The following is a 16608-nucleotide window of genomic DNA, read 5'->3' as shown; positions in this document are numbered from 1 at the left end:
CCTGCATGGTGAGTGCTGTTGTTCAGGTTTCTGAAAACATTTGAAACTAAATTTCACTGGTACAAATAACAGCTATCAAGTTTTCAGTACTGTCTATAAAGTTCTGAATCTGGTTACATCGGAAGCTGGTTCCATCTTGTAATGTTTCAGAATATCAAATTAAGACAGCTTTTGTTGATTCTGTATCATGCCCTCTGTACTAAATTATGTTAAAAGCATACACATTGTGTTAAAATGAGTGTTGATAGCCTATATGGTAGGATTTTATAAGTTTTCTCTGACTTCCAGATTAATATAAACATAAAATTTCATTTCAGAAAAGCTTTTCAATTAATTTCAGCAGACAGGTTCTATTATATAAATACTGCAATTTTTTCACCACTGGATCATCCACTTATTATACACAAATAAAAGATTTCAGGATTTTTTCTTCAACTTGAATATTAAGCAACAATATGTATCTTTTGTGACTGTTATTATAGGCTGATCACTACCAAATCAAATGTAAGCCTCCGCTGGTCTAGCCACAAGTAGTCCAAATATAAATAGTGCAGTCAGCTAATATTTTCTCCTATCCTAGTGCCTTTTCTCAACAGCAACGTGTTTAGTTTTACCCTACCGCATTTTAGTATGTATCACTTTGCATTCTATCGAAATCGGCATGTTCCTATCGCATGCTAGGTAAAAATGGCGGCGTAAGAATTTAATGTCTCGAAAAGAGAAACTGAAACAAGCAAAAAGTAGTAAATTCAGCCTGTTGTATTTAACGAACTGTAGTTTTCTTATATAAAAGTTAACACTCCCCTTTGTTTTTCTAAAGTAGCAATCTAGTCCTTTATGGGAATATAAGTCTCTGAAAATCTGATATGCCAGAAAATGTCAAAAAACCATTATGAAGTAAGTGGATTTTATATGAAATAAAGAACAGACGGATTTAGTGCTGTTCAGCCTATTTAACTCCCTTTGGTATTGCTGATTGTTTTTATCTCAGTTCTTATTATCGGAAGTTATTATCTCCCGTTTATTAAAAATGTGCAATATTACATGTGTCTAAATGCTGAGTACATTCTGCTGATTTAGAGAATAAAGCTGTCTTGTCTTGGCTAAAGTATGGTACAAGAAGCCACAGATACTTCAACTACATCTAAAAAGAAAAGGATTCAGTTGTATTATTAATGAATATTTACATACATGTATTCATGTCTATTTACATATTCACGACTATGCACATATTCATGACTTCAAAAATGGTTTATTTTGGACAGAATTTAACTTCTGAATAGAACAGAATGGTAAAAAGCGAAGGAAAATAAAGAGAAAATCAGTTTTATTTGAAACCAAACCTGTATATTACAGTAATTTTAAAATAAAAATAGTCACAGATTTCTGTCTCAAATCTGTCTTTTTTTCTGTTAATGGCACAAGGATCTTTTTTGTAAATTTTTATCAGCATACTGACATTCTTGGGAGGTCTTCAACATATATTTGTTAACAACAACAATTTAACAATAAGTAACTGTTTACTAAAGTGTCACATGTATTATGCAAACAGTATATACATATTTCAGCACATAGTTTAACAAGAGGGCCACAATGGCCCTAAATCGCTTATCTAAGTCCCATTGCTTAAGTTTCATAATGATAGTTGTGTAAATTTATTTTGAAATCAGGCCAGTGGTTTGTAAGATTATCAAAGTTTTCTAACAGATACCGATATATAGAGAAAACCAGCGTTGTCCACTGGGGGCCATATTTTGTAACTGAAAAAAATTAGTAAAGGGTCTCTGAAGGAACAGTGTTGAAAAATTGGACCAGGGTGAACTTTTGACTGAATTTTCTGCAGTTTTTAAAATGACTGCCTGTTACAGTCATATGGTCTGTATTTCACAGTGGTATCTTATTAAATATTTCCTCTTTAAATACTTCAGACTGAGCACTGCTAATTTACAAGTATGGACATGCATTTTGTGGATGTTCAGAAATTTCCATTCTATAGAAAGCGTACGTTGTCTTTGAATATGGAGATCAGTGCTATGTTTTTGCAAAATTTAATGAACACAAGTCAATCAAATTGCAGCTCTGACAGTTGTAATGTGTTGCTAGTGGTATTCTTGTGGCTTTTGCTGTAATGTGATTTTGACGCCTACTATGGAGTTAAGTGGCTTATTGTGCAAGTCCAAGTGGATATAAGAATGTGTAAATAACAAGACAGTATAGAAGAAAATCTTTATTGGAAAATATGAGAACTAACATGTTAATTTTATCAATAATTATGAAAACATAGGCTGTGTCTCCCAATCTCAAAATGCTTCCTACAGGCCTGATGTGTGTCATAATTATTTAGGGTTCTCAGCTAATTATAATTAAACAACCTATGAATTATGATTAAAATTGTTTTGAAACTTTATCCTGTATAAGTCAAAGTAACACCAAGTGACCCCCATGGAGGGGCTTTTAATAGCCCCTAGGTCATGAGTTGAACAACCTTGGTAAAGGTCCACTGGACAATACCACATGCAAAACATGTAAGCTCTGTGCCTTGTGGTTTCAGAGATGTTTTTTTCATGTTTTTTCTTATAGAGCTCTGTGTAAATTTAAGGGACCATGGGGCGGACCAATACTGACTTGAACAATCTTAGCAGACGTCCATTAGACAATGCAACATGAAAAATATCTAAGCTCTAGGCGTTCAGGTTTCAGAGAAAAAGATTTTTGAAATTTACAATATAATCCATATAGGCTGAACACCACTAAATGGAGCCCCTATATAATTCTATATAAATCACAATTCAAAACCTGCTCTGCAAATCTATTTTCTAATACATCAGATCTTGGCAGCCTACCATCTTTCAAAAGCTCAATGTTAGTGCAACAAAAAAATCAAAAGAAAATAGTTTGTTAGCAACTTTTACACTGGTTCCGGCTTGTTGACAGTGGTTTCCTTCCACCACTTCTTGTTTTCATAATTGCCTATTAAACTTACCCAGAGTGAACGTATGTCATCTACACAACCTATATCACTTGTAATAATCAACATCAGTGGCATCAATCAATGTCTGGTGAAAAGAAATGAGAAAAAAATAGCACTATATTTTAATTGGGTCTACTTGTGATCAGCCTATAAAGAGATTTTTTTAAAAATCATCTTCATAAATACTGCCTTTATCTATTAAAACAAGAGATCACAGAGTGATCTTGGCGCCCACCAATGTGCCATTTTTGAGTGTTCCAAATTTCAAGACTTACTGACCAGCTCAAGGTCAAATTTCATTTCCGTACACAACACTGTGCATGTGGTCCAAATTCGAAAGCTGTAGCTTGAGAAATGTGAAAGTAGGTCACTAGATCAATTTCAAGGACAAAGTTCTTTCTACACAAAACTATGCATGTGCATCAAGTTTGAAGGCTGTAGTTTGAGAAATCTGAAAGTAGGTCACTAGGTCAATCTTAAGGTCAAAGTTTATTTCGGTACACAAAACTATGCAAGTGGTCCAAATTTGAAGGCTGTAGCTTGAGAAATGTGAAAGTAGGTCACTAGGTCAAAATCAAGGTCAAATTACACTTCAGAACACAAATCTATGCATGTGGTCCAAATTTAAAGCATGTACCTTCAAAAATGTGAAAGTAGGTCACTAGGTCAATGTCAAGGTCAAAGTTTGTTTCGGTACACAATCCTATGCATGTGGTCTAAATCTGAAGCCTGTAGCTACAGAAGTGTTGTAACGTAGCACGTTGTACCTGAAGCTTGTCTTGAAACACAACACAATAGGACAGTTCCAACATTTTTATTTACTACGAAGAGCAATGCACAGTAACTTATAAATGTTCAGTCTAATTTCATGAATATAATCAATGTTCAATAAGTCTTTTAAAACAGTTCTGTTTACTGATCTATTTAACAACATTTCTTAATTATACATATATTTCAAACTAGCTCTTAACAAAGCTTATTAAGTTTCAGCTCATGAGAGCGGGAACAAGTCCCTTAGCCCGCCACTTGGGCAGCCTCTCCCCTTGATCACAGAGTATATTGAGTTTATAAAGGATTATACAGGAAAACACAGCAGACACATTATTTCACTTCCGTAAACGTAGTAATTAATTCACGGACATTTTACACCCCGAAGCTACTGCAGAGTTGACAAGTTTTGTCTGACTTTTGAAATGTACAGTTAAAATCTTAATTATCCGAAAGAAATACCAAAATAGAAAATTATAAACCTAGGTATTACATTACAGTGTGAAAGTAGGTCACTAGGTCAATCTTAAGGTCAAAGTTCATTTCGGTACACAAAACTATGCAAGTGGTCCAAATTTGAAGGCTGTAGCTTGAGAAATGTGAAAGTAGGTTACTAGGTCAAAATCAAGGTCAAATTTTATTTCGGAACACAGAACTATGCATATGATCCAAATTTGAAGCCTGTACCTTCAAAACTGCGAAAGTAGGTCACTAGGTCAACGTAAAGGTCAAAGTTTGTTTCGGTACACAAAACTATGCATGTGGTCCGAATTTGAAGGCTGTAGCTTGAGAAATGTGAAAATAGGTCACTAGGTCAAAATCAAGGTCAAATTTAATTTCGGAACACGAAACTATGTATGTGGTCCAAATTTGAAGCCTGTACCTTCAAAAATGTGAAAGTAGGTCACTAGGTCAATGTCAAGGTCAAAGTTTTTTTCAGTGCACAAAACTATGCACGTGGTCCAAATTTGAAGGCTGTAGCTACAGAAATGTGAAAGTAGGTCACTAGGTCAAAATCAAGGTCAACTCATGTCAAGGTTCATCTTGCCACTTAAAACCATACATGTGGTCCAAATTTGAATGATGTAGGTTATTGACAAGATTTTAAAAGCTTTTCCCTATGTAAGTCTATATGAACCATGTGACTCCCAGGGCGGGGCCATATTTGACCCTAGGGGGATAATTTGAACAAACTTGGTAGAGAACCACTAGATGATGCTACATTACAAATGCCAAAGCCCTAGGCTTTGTGGTTTGGACAAGAAGATATTCAAACTTTTTCCCTATATAAGTCTATGTAAACCATGTGACCCCCGGGGCAGGGTCATATTTGACCCTACGGGAATAATTTGAACAATCTTAGTTGAAGACCACTAGATGATGTCACATACAAAATATCAAAGCCCTAGGCCCTGTTGTTTTGAACAAGAGGTTTTTCAAAGTTTTTCCCTATATAAGTCTATATAAACCATGTGACCCCCGGGGCGGGGCCATATTAGACCCCAGGGAAATAATTTGAATCATCTTTGTAGAGGACCACTAGATGATGCTTCATACCAAATATCAAAGCCCTAGGCTCTGTGGTTTTGGACAAGAAGATTTTCAAAGTTTTTCCCAAAATAAATCTATGTAAATTATAGAAATAAACAAAGGGCCATAACTCACTAAAAAATTGTTGAACCAGTCTGATTTTCAGGGGGACACAACTAGGGTAACAATACATCATTCTGACAAAGTTTGGTCAAAATCCCCCTGGTAGTTTCTGAGGAGATGCGATAACGAGAAATTGTTAACGGAAGGACGGACGGACGGAACGGACGACGGGACCATGGACGCAGAGTGATTTGAATAGCCCACCATCTGATGATGGTGGGCTAACAATCCATTGGCAAATGCAATAAATATACCAAGTTTCAGGTCCAAGAAATGAGTACTTTTCAAAATATTTCCAGTTTCGTACGGTCATGTAAAGGCGCCAAATTCATTTGAAAACTATTGTCCGCTGGGCAAATTCAGCGTTCAACTTTTTAAGCTTGATTCGCAGTTTCGCATTAAATCTTGGATAATAACTAGTTGTTTCATACCCGAATGATAACAGCGTATCCAAAAAAACAGGCTTTCACATATAGTATGGCTAAATAATTTTATTATGAAGTCATAAAAAATACCCCTTGTTTTTCCATTCTTTTTTTATTTTTTTCTGTTTTAGTTTATTTTAGGCACTTGAAGTTATATGTTCTTTGATGTCCAAATCAAAATTCAACATTAATTAAGTGTCAGTAAGTTTGTCTCTCTTGGTGCAATGAAGAATAATGGAGACTTACCTTCCAGATCAAGTTATAATGTCCCCTGCCAAAAGAAGGAAAACGAGCTGTTCGTAAGACAGCACGCTCGTCTTTTCTCAGTGCTTTACTCTGAATTTGAGCTTTGCCAGTAAAAACTTTATAAAACTTTAACCAAAAAATTCTAAGTTGAAAAGGGGCATAACTCTGTTAAAATTCAAGTCAGAGTTATGGGAATTGTTTCTCCTGGTGTAGATTTTAATAGTAAATAATTATTTTAAGTTTCAAATCAATAGCTTTGATAGTAACAGAGATATTTGACTTTAACAAAAACATGAACCAACAGCAATGACGAAGCCGTAGCAAGTGCAATAGCTCTACTTTTCTTCGAAAGAGCTAGAAATAGGCTGACAGCATGGATTTCAGGAAAGTATTCCAAACTTAAGTATACAAGACAGCCAAGATGGCCCTAGGTCGCTCACCTGAGAAATACACAATAACAGTGTAAACATGTTTAACCTAGTGATTTCATGGAAACAAATATTTTGGTCAATTTTCATTAAGATTGGACTAAAAATGTGGTCTCTTGAGTTTAAACAAGTATTTTCTTAGATATGACCTAGTGACCTACTTTTTGACCCTAGATGACCAATATTCGAACTTGACCTAGATTTTATCAAGGCAATCATTCTGACAAAATTTCATGAATAAAAAAATACAGCCTCTAACGCATACACAAGTTTTTTCTTTGATTTGACCTGGTGACCTACTTTTTGACACCAGATGACCCATATTCAAACTTGACCTAGATTTCATCAGAGCAATCATTCTGACCAAATTTCATGAAGATCAATTGAAAAATACAGCCTCTATCTCATACACAAGGTTTCTCTTTGATTTGACCTGGTGACCTACTTTTTGATCCTTGATGACCAATATTCAAACTCGACCTAGATTTCATCTGACAAAATTTCATGAAAATCAGTTGAAAAATACAGTCTCTATCGCATACACAAGATTTTTCTATAATTTGACCTAGTGACCTAGTTCTTGACCTTAGATGACCCATATTCAAACTTGACCTAGATTTCATCAAGGCAATCATTCCGACCAAATTTCATGAAGATCAATTGAAAAATACAGCCTCTATCACATACACAAGGTTTTTCTTTGATTTGACCTAGAGACCTAGTTTTTTATCCCAGATGAAGCATTTTCAAACTTGGCCAAGATTTCATGAAGGTTATCATTCTGAACAAAATTCATGAAGACTTACTGAAAAATACAGCCTCTATCGCATACACAAGGTTTTTCTTTGATTTGACCTAGTGACCTAGTTTTTGACCCCAGATGACCCATTTTCAAACTTGGCCTAGATTTTATCAAGGTAATCATTCTGACTAAAATTCATGAAGATCAATTGAAAAATACAGCCTCTATTGCATACACAAACTTTTTCTTTGATCTGACCTAGTGACATAGTTTTTGACCCCAGATGACTCATTTTCGAACTTGGCCTAGACTTCACCAAGGTAATTATTCTGACCAAATTCCATGAAGATCAGTTGAAAAATACAGCCTCTATCGCTTACACAAGCTGAATGTTGACAGACATCGAGCGATCACAAAAACTCAGGTGAGCTAAAAAGGTAAGAAGCTATCTTATGTACAGAATATTGGCAGAAAGTTTGTTTGGTTGTAGTCAGACACCTTTCAGGCACATATTCATGAAGGTAACGATATACTTACATTCTGTGATGTGGATGATTCTGAAGCAAATACCACACCACTCAGACCCTTGTCTAGGACTCAGACCTTGGCTGAACAATATGCACACTCTGACTCAGAAGGTATCTAAAATCACCCTGATCTTCTCACAAACAAGCTGTACAGGTTCCTTAAACTCTCTGTTATATTTAATTCTGAAATAAAGTACCACATGCTAACTTATAGGTCATGCAATGGTGATTTATACATTGACACTGCTGCCTCTAGGAAATGGGGTTTCGGTTGGTACAAGTGCCTTATATGTACTGAATGTGGAAACTGTATCATGTTTTACCGCTTATTCAAATTTGTTGCAACTTGGAAGAAAGGTAGATAAGCTGCCAGAAGTAATGTAGGGCTACAAATAGGCCTTATGTCCACCCCTATTAGTAACACAAGCGCTATTGGAACTTTGGCAAATACTGGCATTATTCCATCTAGCCCAGCAGGTATGCAAAAACAATCAAATATGTTAGGGGAAGCAACTGAAAGACTACAGAAAAAAATGCATGAGGTTAGGGAACATATAAAAGCTGAAAATAAATAATTAGGTTATAAAACCCCCAGACTTGTCTGTGCCTTTTCTGGCTTTTCAGGCTGGGACAATTGTCACCTCAACAATTTGTGAAAATAACTCAAAAGATAAGAAGATCATAGGTGTATATGTGGGTAACAAACTCTGTAAGATAGCCTCAAAATTACAAAATCAAGGACACAACATTAAGTTCATATATCATAAAGGTAAAGAGAGAATTAAATAAGGTCCCATTTATAAAAAAACACCAAAGTGTAGTGTAATCACACAACCAGAGCAGGTTAAGTTTGACTTTTTTTTTATAAAGACTGACGTTTCGGCTTCTACAGAGCCTTCTTCAGGGTACAGACATCATATAGATTCTGGTGTTTTTCTAAAATAAAGTAGAAAGTTTTGTACAATTGTATGTATCGTGGAAATAAAGTTGTTATAAAATAAATGTAAGTGTTAATGTCTACTTGAGTTTGTTTAGAATAGAGTACATTAAGACTTTTTCTTAGTTCTGTGATTGTTTGTCGTGGTTCTCATCTTCGCAGAGTGTTTCTATGCTTGCTGATTTAGCTGTACTATGTTCAAACTCGGCATTGTCTTTCAGTCGTGTACAAGACTGTGGTTCTCCATCTGGTAGCTGTATGTTTTCTTTATCTGGAATGTTCATAGATGTGGCCGATCTTGATGGAAGTTTGGTATAGATGATGTTTATGAGGGTGCTGTCCTCATTTTTTAAGTCTATATCATCAAGGAAGATGGCTGATTCTGAGTTGACTTTGCTTTTGAACTTGATTGTGTTGTGATGACAGTTTAAGGCTAAAGTGAAGGAATTTGATTCCTTTCGAGTGTGAAGCCCTATTATTAGGATATCATCAATAAACATCCACCATACTATTGGTGAGAGCGGATATCTTTTTAGAAGTTCTTGCTCAAAGTAGTGCCAGAAGAGTGTTTCGTTGCTTGGGGCACATTTAGTACCAATTGTCCTTCCTGACTTTTGTTCATATTATTTTCCAATAAATTGAAAACAGATTTTTGTAAGGATCGAGTATAGTAATCTGAGTAATATTCCAGTTTTAGGCTCTTTTACTGGTCTGCATTCAAGGCCTTGTATGGCGGTAAGTATTCCATCTCGATATGGTGTATTTGTATAAAGTGCTGGAACACTGATAGTTACTAATAAAGCTCCCTTTGGTATATTTTTTCAGGTCACAATTTTTTTGTTGGAAATTATTTTTGTCTTTGGTCAGTTGGACGTGTAGTTTTTGTATTACCTTGAAATAAGGTATGTTATCCTGGTTGATGTAGCGGGATTCGATGTCGTATTTGTTGTTCGCTTTCTGTTTTATAGTGTGTAAATTAGACGGTACGGTGAGTGTTGTTAAGGATGCAGGTTGTGTGACGATAGGATTACCATAGGTTGCATTATCCGACATAACAATGGCGGTGCTTTCTGGGCAGGGTTTCCCTAGTTTGAGAGTCACACTTTTAAAGTTCCTCCACACACTGATTCTTTCATTTAGTATTTTATGTTTACAGGCCAAATCAAAGCTAACTATAGAAACAGATTCTCCCTTTCTTGCATATCATATTGTGTTTTCCGATATTTTTACCGGTGCTGGTAAAATCAATCTTATACCCCGGAATGTACTCTCGTGCTGTAAATGACGTATTACAGACTCTATTATCTGTAGAAGAATTATATTTTATTTCATAAAACAGAATAAAACTTCAAGACTTTTTCTCATTGTTCCTGATAGTATATTTCTCGATTAAAAAAAGGTTATTTTATCAAAAATTCATAACGTTAAACTGCAACTGATAAATCAAAACTGGAACTAAAGATTGTTATTTGTTTTTGAAACGTCATGACATTTTTACTGTTTACAAACATTGGTTTTCCACACTTTGTTTAAATATGTTGCTATAAGAAATAGTTCTATAAAGAACCCTGTTCAATTGATTTTATTTTTATTATTATTTCTTGAATATGGTATGCAAGAAATAGATTCTATCACTGGCTGTGGCTGCAGATGGGAATATCCATCTCTTGGATAACAGTTTAGAGCCTCATTACTGTCTAAACAATTACCCACCAGGCCAGAATTTCCCACCTTCACCTACAGCCAGTGAAAGAATCTTATATTCTGTCCAGGCCCTGTGTGTGGCTGAGCTGAAAAAAAGCCAACTCTATATACTGAGGTGACCTCAGCCTTACAAAACAGAAAATGCCAAACATAATATCTTCAATAATAGTGTGTTTCAAGGGCTACTGTTCTGTCTTCTGTAAAATAGTTTAGTTTACACCAGTAATTACCGCAGATTAAATAAAACAACTGAAAATGTCCAAGTCTGATGAAGAAATTCTCAGGGCATGTCTTCAGTCATTCCTAGGCCCTTCCAGTTTAGACCAAACTAGGACCCTGACATCTACCCAAAAATGCAAAGCAGTGAACAAATCATATCAGCCGTGTATGCCTGAAAATCAAACATTTTCTCGGAACTGTTTTGGTAGAATCCATTGTCAGATTCTTCAACTGAACTTAGTGGCTTTGCTGATTCTGTACTGATTAAACATGTCTTTTGGTGCTTCTCTAGCTAAGGGTACTTCTGTAATTAATCATTTGCTGAGAACAGACTCTGTTCAATGCAGATGTAAGACATAACGCAGTAAGCTAAAGGCAAAAATGTCCCGGTATGCAAACCGTAATGGGTGTTACAAAGTACATGAACAGTTACATTATTCCAAGTGATTAACTGACATAAAGCCTGATTTTAGAAAAATCTCTATTTATCAGACCATTTATATGCAAATCAAGTGATGTGTGTCTCGACTCGCTAGCCGATTTAGAAGTGACAGCCATACAGCAATAGGGCCATTTTATATATCCCCACCCCACACTCCCCCTTGCCTTTCAAGTAACTGTTGTCTTGTGTATATGTATATAGTCAAATGAACATGAATAAATACAAATTAAAGTAATAAGTACCAAATTATATGATGTCTCTCATTGATAATATTTTGTGGCTCCAAGCTTAAATGAGACACATGACAACAGAGGGAAAATTTACAACAATGTGACACATGCAGTCCTTCTGGTAATTCATAAGCAACAACTGAACACATATGTATCAGCTGGTGTTCATATCTGTGTTTACAACTTGTGTCCTGGGGGAATTTGAACCTCAGGCGCCCATTAGCCATAGTGGTGTGATACCTTAAATTAGCATGCGCTTCTTCGAGGGAGAAATTTTTTCAAAGTTTTTTTGCAAGATTTACAGCGATATCAATAATCTGCCATCTGATAATTAGAGATCAGAGGATTCAATGATAGTGATTTCTAGCAGATAAATCCGAAGGTTGTGATAGAATTTTTTTTTTCTCTCGAAAGGACTAATCCATTGGGGGACAATTTACCCATTCACTGGTTCGTCAGGAAGCGTCACCAGTTTTTGTGACAAAAACATTGCAGAACTTTGAGAAATATATTGCCTTTGGTGCAGTCATTTATTGATTATTATGAATAATTAGCGATTGCGGGATAACATCTACTGCTGAGCCGTTCTAAGACTGTATTTGTTTGTGGCTTGCCAGCCGGAAGTTTTTCAAATGCTGTGAACTTGCGTAGTTTGTGGAACGATAAAGAACAATTTATACTACAAATGGCTAGTAAATAGGGATGGCAACGAATAGCATTTTTGGTATTCGAATATTCGGTCAACCTTCTGAACGAATATTGGAATATTCGGTCATCATATGATCAACAAAATCAGCTCAAAATCCTACGTGTTTATCATATCCCAGCATCATGCATTAATTTAACCTTCTGTTACTATATAAATGATGAGTGTAAAGTTTTACTGTATAACACTAGAAACACTGCAGGTAGAGTTACATATCTTGTCAAACTAATGTTACAGTACATTGTCACTCTGAAAAAGTACATCAAGTTTCAATTGAATATCTTAAGCCTAATCCCTAACCCTAACCTACAGGGGCCTGATTCTGGACAATTAAAGATAAAGTTACACATCTTGTCACACTGATGTACACTGTCCTGATGACCAGTACAGCAAGTTTCAATATTGAATATCTTAAGTAATGAAGAAGATTTTGGACTTTATAAAAACTTCAACTAAAATTTCTACGTTTAGAAGGGGCAAAGAACTCATTGTACCTGTTGTATCTCATCTTTTCTAAAGTCATTTTCCTTCTTTTCCTGCAAGACAACCTTAAACATATCACCAAGATAGACTTTAACTACCAAAATTATATCTCATTTACATATTTCTCTCTTTATTAAATGTGACATTCTTAAAATATTACAGTGACTGGCAACAACATTAAATGAAGCCCAGTGGTGATTTATATATGTGCCCTTTTTACATCTCAGAAAACAGAATATCTGTCTTGATAATATTAATACAAGAAAACTAGATGCCCATGGGCAACATGTCGAGCTTACCCTTTGTCCCCTAAGTGACACCTTGACCTTTGAGATACAGTCCGTCTCTTTGAGTTAAAATAAACAAAGATTCCTCAATGCATGTCAAAGTTATGGGCTGGACAAGATCTGACATGACCGTTGACCTCCAACTATGACCTTGACCATGAGATAGGAACCTGGGGTTTGCACATGACACTCCATCTAACTGAGGTTAAAAGTCATGCCAAATAAAAACAAGATCACTCAATGCATGTCAAAGTTATGGACAAACAATGCCAGATGCACAGACATACACCAAACAACCATTTGGACAACTATATCTATTCGCTTCCGCAAGCAGGCTCGACAAAAAAGTATGCATGCATAAAAGGTTGTTGTTGGATTTAACGTCACACCGACACACGATAGGTCATATGGCGACTTTCCAGCTTTAATGGTGGAGGAAGACCCCAGGTGCCCCTCCGTGCATTATTTCATCACGAGCAGGAACCTGGGTAGAACCACCGACCTTCCGTAAGCCAGCTGGACGGCTTCCTCACATGAAGAATTCAACGCCCCGAGTGAGACTCGAACCCACATCGATGAGGGGCAAGTGAGCATAAAAGGTTTTTTGTCTAATTTCATCATTGTTTTGTATATATTAAATATACCTTTCACACAGCTAGCTCATCTTGTTTACACAACAGGTAAAACTTTCTATCAGGTTGTTGGTTCAAATCTGTATGGCTATCTGTAAGACAAAACATCAATTTGATATCTACTTCCTTAAAAGAAATCTCTCAGAAAAACTCTTTGTAATTCTTTGATACAATGCCATCTAGATTATGCATCAACCTTGTGGTACTGTGGTCTTACTAAAATGCTGAAGTGTAAACTACAGGTGGCTCAAAACAAAGTAATTCGTTTTATTCACAATTACCATTGTAGAACATCTCTTTGCGTCGCAGATTTTAAAGACCTTGGTTTTTTTAATATAGAATACAGGTGTACACAACTAAGACTCAATCATGTCTATAAGATTTCCCATAACAAGTCTGCCAGTTACATGCATGAACACTTTACACAATGCAGTGATATCCAGTTTTACAGGAGCAGATCTCATCTAAATTTTTATATGCCACAAGTCAATGGGTTTACATCAATTCATTGCAATTAAGGAATGGAATAAGTTTCCAGCTGATGTAAAGAGATGAATCTTTATATATATATTTTTAACTAGTGTCGTTTTGACAAATTTTTATGGTATTTTTTATGAAATAAGTGTTTAGTATTTGTGTTACCATGTCAATTTGTAGAAAGTTATTAGACCCTTAGTTTCTGCATATGTTTGTATCACGGTGTCATTGATTTTGTAAGACCTATATAATACTGTCAAACCTGTGTTAAAGACCATCTCTAAAGACAACATGTTTTGTTTCCCAAATTGTATTTTAACCTGTGAATAAAGACCACCTCCCAATAAAGACCAAATTTCTGCACTCCCAAGGGTGGTCTTTATAGACGGGTTTAACTGCATGCTAATGACACAAACACCTAAATTGTAGCATCAATCATGAGATCATGACGTGCTAACACCTTTGTATTCAAAAACGGAATACTGTTTTAAAACAGAATGTATTAACCACTCTATAATATGTGATATAACAACGTAAGATCTTTGTCTTGTGATTTCATTGTCACTTTTATACCACCAAATAACACAGTTTTGTTAAGAGTAATCAGTCACTTACGCTACATTTTCGTAATTTTTTTCTCAATAATAGATTTTGATGAAATGTTCTGAATTAAAAGATCATGTTATGATGTATTGAAAAATGAAATAAAAATACTAGGTCACCAGCTTTGTTTCAATTTAATTTGCCCCTAGATATGGTACTATTTTAAACATTTTTCAAAATTCCTGTAATCCTAAAATATCTTTCAGTAAAGTACAATAATCAGCATAAATTTGATTATCTAAGCATTTTTATAACGGAAAACAATATATCTATTTGAAACATGCTCAGAGAAATCAAAAGAACATGATTTTGCAAAGAAAGGAATACTTGTTCAGCAGACTTAAGGGCTATTTTTGCATATTTTTGTCAGTTTTAAGTTGGTACTTCTGCTATTTTATCGAGTTTCACATAGAATTTAATCAAACTCTGCACATACCTTTTGTTATGTCTACCTAATCTAAAACAAAAAGGAAATTGATAGGTCACCATATTAGATTTTGCTTAAATCAAATTACAACGAGATGGGGTGTGGCAGGCATTTATACAACGCAGGTTGGTACAAAATACTCTTTCAGTGTTTGAGCAAATGACTTAGAGATATATATATATAAAATTATCAAACGGCAGATTTCTTAATAAGCGGATTTTAAGGTGTTTCTGAAGCATTTTGATGGCATAGAATGATGAAAGTTTCCGCCCTTTTTTTTTTTTTTACAAAACCTATAGTTTACGAATGTACGGTACGTGTATGGTACGGGATTAGAAACAGCTGTGACTCAATGCAGTGTTTGAGCGCTGGTATAAATAACAGACTACTGAAATATATGTCAGATTGAAGCAATTTGAACTAAAAGTACTTTAAATGTATATATTTTGTAAGCATGGTGATACCCTAACCTTTAGTCAGTATATTATACATTTTGTACATTTAATGCATGCAAACATACAATAATTTGCAAATTTTTGCCGTACGTGACACTTCCAGGCATGCGCAGAAGACCACACCGAGTCTGCAGTGAGCTGGCCTAAGACCACAGTTATTTTTACTAGATCTATATGTTCTATATAGGCACTGGACACTATAGCAATTTTGCATGCATTTCAACCCCTATAAAAATACCTGAACTCAACAGAACTATTCAAGAGAAAAAATTCCAGCCACAGTAAACATTGGCTTGACCGGCTCTTTTTTCCACCATTTTGAACCAAATCACATGCGTATGAAGAATACTCTCTAGATGGCCGCAAACAGGCAAAACAGGCCCTATCAAAAAGTCATGTTATGCATATTCTGACATTCTCATTCTGTCAAATTGTACATGTACCTACTATTTCATATCTCCTCTATTAAATTATGCCATTTATTGCAGGTCTTTCACTCAAAAATTCACCAATGTTCACCATCAAACAGAGGAACTATTTTCCCCATAACCACTTCCGTACTGTGGTCAACCAAGGGCAAATAACTGTGGTCTTGTGCCAGCTACATCGAATAAAAACACAACCAAACTGGCACGGTGTTGGGGTAAATATCGACCCGTCCGGTAAAACTGTAGCGAGTGCCTTTAAGATCTAAATGTGACAGCTATGATGGACCTCATTTACATTTTGTTTCAGTCACTATATTATCAAAACAAGTATAACATCCTGTGATAAATTATAATCATTATTATGTGATAGATGACATTTTTATTACAACTGTGATATCTGGGAAATACTGTGATTATGTATTATGCTATGTAATTTGTACTGACATGAAGTGCACAAATAAAATTTATTATTATTATTATATCCTGATATTTAGTCTCTTATGTTATGCATTTAATCTGCTATGCAACTCCTTATATCTCACAACAAGATGCTGCAAAAACCTACAGGCCTGTATGACTGAACTTTAGGTATGTAGCTTTTTTCTCGCTTTGCATTCACGCAGCATCACTACAAAAAGAATCAAAATAGACACACAAACACTTATAGTCCGTTGAAATACTGTATTATTTTATATTTCAATGTGATATTTGTGGAAAGGAAATTGCAAGATTACCATATGATTTGTAAGAAATAATTTAATTGAGTTACTTCCCTTCAATCATAGAATAAATTTTCTCGTTCTGTATAAAATCAGTTC

The 16608-nt window shown here is 35.2% G+C and overlaps 1 long non-coding RNA gene across 3 annotated transcripts in view; it reads right to left on the bottom strand.

Moving 5' to 3' along the window:
• Positions 1-16193, bottom strand: part of LOC128548880 (uncharacterized) — a 30664-nt gene extending 14471 nt beyond the window's left edge. Inside the window, exons 1-3 of one of the 3 annotated variants that reach the window (XR_008367300.1) lie at positions 13413-16193; positions 12493-12546; positions 7771-7943 (exon numbers count right to left, since the gene is read on the bottom strand). This is a non-coding gene — a long non-coding RNA (uncharacterized LOC128548880). The remainder of the gene's footprint in view (positions 1-7770; positions 7944-12492; positions 12547-13412) is intronic. The other 2 variants (XR_008367299.1, XR_008367298.1) reach the window with 2 other exon arrangements.
• Positions 16194-16608: the final 415 nt, after the last annotated feature.

This window comes from Mercenaria mercenaria, chromosome 15, assembly GCF_021730395.1.
Source record: "Mercenaria mercenaria strain notata chromosome 15, MADL_Memer_1, whole genome shotgun sequence".
Taxonomy (NCBI): domain Eukaryota; kingdom Metazoa; phylum Mollusca; class Bivalvia; order Venerida; family Veneridae; genus Mercenaria; species Mercenaria mercenaria.
The sequence above is the reverse complement of the archived record's forward strand: the minus strand, read 5'-3'. Positions and strand labels throughout refer to the sequence as shown.